The sequence below is a fragment of the Ailuropoda melanoleuca genome, chromosome 3 (assembly GCF_002007445.2).
Source record: "Ailuropoda melanoleuca isolate Jingjing chromosome 3, ASM200744v2, whole genome shotgun sequence".
In the NCBI taxonomy this organism is placed as follows: domain Eukaryota; kingdom Metazoa; phylum Chordata; class Mammalia; order Carnivora; family Ursidae; genus Ailuropoda; species Ailuropoda melanoleuca.
Genome location: NC_048220.1, coordinates 61,007,128 through 61,011,569, shown reverse-complemented (window position 1 = coordinate 61,011,569; position 4,442 = coordinate 61,007,128).

Genomic DNA, 4,442 nt, shown 5'->3' with positions numbered 1-4,442 from the left:
TTCAGTGTCTTAAAACAGTTCTTTTAGACATTTAATCCAGTTTTCTAATTGTTTCCTGTGGAAATGAGAATTCAGTCCCTGTTACTACATCATGGCAAGGAATGTACAACTCGGCTTGTATTTTAGGCTTTTTAAATTCTCCAGTTAGATCCCATTCTTTTTGATTTTTTCACAGATTACTTGGAATTTCTGGTCTACCAGAGACCATTTTCTGCACGCTAACAGAATTGACAAAACACAACCATATAAAGAATTGATGATTACACGGCCAATAGGCATTTCTTTCAGATATCAACAAATAAAATAGAAAGAAAAATAAATAAAGCTGTAGAGAATTTTAACAACACATTCAATTGCTTTAGTCCAACTGATTTACAGAGAACTTCCTACCAGCAAAAAGAAAAGATACATTGTTTTAAAACATACACAAAACATTAAAAAATTAACCCTCTGGCTTCAGCATAATCTCAAGAATTCCAAAAAGCATAAACCATACCAATTATAATACTAGGAACAATGTGATAAAATTTGTGATAAACAATAAAAAATAGCTAAAAATATATATTCATCTGAAATTAGAGTATGCGCTTTCAAATAGCTCTTGTGTTGAAGAAGCCCTCGAAAGAAAAATTACAGATAACAATGGAGTTGCATCACTTGCAAATTTAACTTCTGCAGATTCGAAATGCTTACTTAAATGAGAGAAAAAGAGTAGAGAGTGAAATATAAATAACTATATAAATAATGGGGTTGATTCTGACTGCCATTCCATTCAAAGAGCAGATGCATGTGAAAAAAGAGAGATGTTCTGTTAGCTCTGTTGCTCTACATGATATGAATATCACACCATAATGTTTAGGGTACAGATCTTTAAGGATACATTAAAGTGCCTTCCACTTTTGGTGATGAATGACCAGGTAACTTGGACCAAGCCACCAAGTGAAGCCTACCAGAAGAGGCTTTACCGTGAAGCTATTGACGCTTAGGTTCCAGGGCTTTTCGTTTGCATGCTTCCTCTCGAGACCCTGTGTCTAATTTTGTGTCCTTTTCCTAAAGATGGACCCACANACTGAGCAAGCTCTAAGTCATCTGGTTTTCACAGAAAACCTCGAACCTCGAAATTGACTTACTATCACCTGTTTTGCTTGTGCCCAAGATACCTGACAAAAGTAAACGGAAATTCTCTCTGAAGGGAGATAACTTCATTTCAGGCTTCAAATTATTTCTACAAAATCTTTTTCAAAAAAAAAAAATCAAAAACATCCAGCACACCACCAAAGATGAGGCAAAAAGATAATGTAAGCAGCAAACAGCATAATAGACAATGAAATAAATCCATAGGCACACTACTCCATGAAATTATTGGTCACAGATTATAACATCTTTATTTACAGTGCTCTTAGAATTAAAAGCATTATTTTCAAATGTCAGTTAAGAACTGGAAATTTGAATAGTGATATAGCCTATTTAAAAGAACTGGAAATTCTAGAGCTGAAGAAAAAGAAGAAATCCCTGAATATTACAATGGCAAAGAAGACATACACAGGGAGAGAATTAAAGAAATAAGAGAGATCAGAACAAGCTGTCTCTTGTAGAGCAAATGGCTTTCTGGCCTATACAAACCTTACTGGGGACAAAATGGTCTTCAAGTCCTTCTGCTGTGATTACAATCTCACAGAGAAGTTGACTCATTCTCTTAATCGCAATTCTAATTTGGGCGTGGGAAAGAACTCTGACCAGGCCATGTAATAGCAGGGATCCACCCTTGGCCTAATCAACTAAGACTAAGGGAGGTCTGCACTTTGAAATATCCCTAAAACACAGGTTAAGGCACGTATACTATAATTGTAATTACAGAACCCGAAGTCAGTACTTTGGGTATTGACTCCTTTCCATGAGCACTATTTTGCCTTATATTTCATTGAAAATTGTAAGTAGAAATCTAAAAAGATATTTCACTATCTTTATTAAAATTCCCCAGCATGTCACCCTTTTGAAAAACTGTAATATGGGCCTTGTTGGAGAGTTTTCTGTTTTCCTGTTGAAAGAGGGATCTCTATATCATATATGTAAGGGACACTTATTTTCCTTGACCTTTCTGTAGCATTTGATAAACCTGACTACTCCTTTTAAAAATACTCTTACACTGACTTCTGTAACACTGCACTTTCATGGTTTTCCCTATATTTTTGGCCATTATTCTCTCTATATTAACTTCTTAGCCTTGTTCTCCTCTATCTAGCCATTAAACATTAGGTTTCCTTACAGTTTTGCCCTAGACTGTCTTTGTAAATTCACTGCCTAGGCAGTCTTATCCATGGCGAGAGCTTCAAAAACTATCTATTGCAATAAACCAACATTTAATCTCTAGTCAGAATTACTCCTCTCATTTTGGAAATATTTAAGTCCTCCAACTCAATGTAATGTGAGATGTTGATAACAGAGGAAAATGAGTGCAGGGTATATGGGAAGTGTCTATGATCTTCACAGTGTTTCTGTAAATCTAAAAAAATTTTTTAAAAACTATTTTTTAAGTACCTGAGAACCAAATTATTCAGTGGATAAATGGGAAAAACTATGCTACAGAAACTAGTAAAACAGTCAGTGCCAGAAAATGGGCTATCAAATCCTCCCTGTGTCTCTATGAAGTTATAAGGGAAAGGACGTGTGATCCAAGAATTTTATGCTCAGCTAAATTATCATTTGATTTAAAGGTCAAGACTAACACTTNGGTCAAGACAAACACTTGACTGTGGAAAAGAAAAATGAAAAACCAAAATCCAGTGTTCCAAAGTGAATCAAAATTTTAAAATTCAGGAATANAGGTCAAGACTAACACTTGCCTGTGGAAAAGAAAAATGAAAAACCAAAATCCAGTGTTCCAAAGTGAATCAAAATTTTAAAATTCAGGAATAAAAGGCTGTATTAGGTATCTCTTGCTGCATAAAAATCACCCCAAAGCTTTCAGCTTAGAAGAACAAACATTTATTAAGTCCCAGTTTCTGTGGGTTAGGAATTTGTGGGTGGTGTAGCTGGATGGTTCTGACTCAGTGTTTTTCATGAGTCAAGCTGTTGGCTAGGGCTGAGTCATGCGAAGCCTTGACTGAGGCTGGAGGGGGCAGCGGGAGGATCACTGATGGCTATTGGCAAGGACTCAGTCCTTTGCAACCGTTCCCAGGAATCCCAGTTCCTCATGAAATAGAGGTCTCCCTAGGGCTACTGGAATGTCCTCATGACATAGTATGTGGCTCCCCTAGAAGGAGTGGTGCAAGGAAGAGAAAAAAAAATAAAAGCCACATGGCCCTTCATGTCCTCATTTCAGAGGTTACTTTTTCCCATTCCCAAAGGGAGAACCAGGTGAGTGAGTTTTACCTCTTGTCAAAAGTAATGTCCAAGAATTTGTGGACATATTTAAAAATTTCTGGTGGAAACAAGTGCCAAATTATTCATTACTTTTATTTAATATCAGGGAGTTAATTGATACCTAGAAATTTCTAATGTAGCTAAGATTTTAATACCTAAGGAATTTGCAGTCTTTCTCACCCTCAACATTACAGGTATGTTTTAGAAACTAACATGTCTTGTGGTGAAGAAATACTTATGTGTAGTTAGCAGTTATTTGTTTCATTTCGTTTCCTTGTTCTTTTGTTACGTTTGAATAAAATGAATTCAATATTTTAAAATAGCATGTATGGTATGTTTCTATTTATGAAAATGTACCTATTGATTTCTGTTATCTCTACATTCTTCTATCCTCTATCTAGAAATGTGGCTAGAGAAATGTCTATAATGGTATTTGCCTAATATTTCTTCTAGTTATAGGTGATAAGTTTTTTTTTTTACTTTCTAATTTTCATTGTTCTGTATTTTGCAAAATTCTGACCGTGTCTACATTTTTGTTTTTTGACCAAGTGAGTCTTCCTTTCATAGAGTGTACATAATCTCAAGGTCACGGGATTCTTGCTAGGTAGTGACTTCATAAAATGCCTTATAAATTTTTGTTCACAGAGACAAGACCAACCAGATGATACTTCCCACTGTTGGTGGGGTGGGGGAAAGGATGAGGATAAGCAGGGAGAAAAATATATTAGCTCTCCCAGGGCGATATCTGACCAGCTCCAAAAAGTGAGCACATGTTATTTCCCATAGCTTCTCCTTGCTCCAGTCTACTTTTTTTTTTTTTTTTGGCGAAGGCCTCACTTTATTTTTTTATTATTATTTATTTAATATTTTTAAATTATATTATGTTAGTCACCATACAGTACATCCCCGGATTCTGATGTAAAATTCGATGATTCATTAGTTGTGTATAACACCCAGTGCACCATGCAATACGTGCCCTCCTTAGTACCCATCACCACCCTATCCCATTCCCCCACCCCCCTCCTGTCTGTAGCCCACAGTTTGTTTCTCAGAGTCCATAGTCTCTCATGCTTCATTCC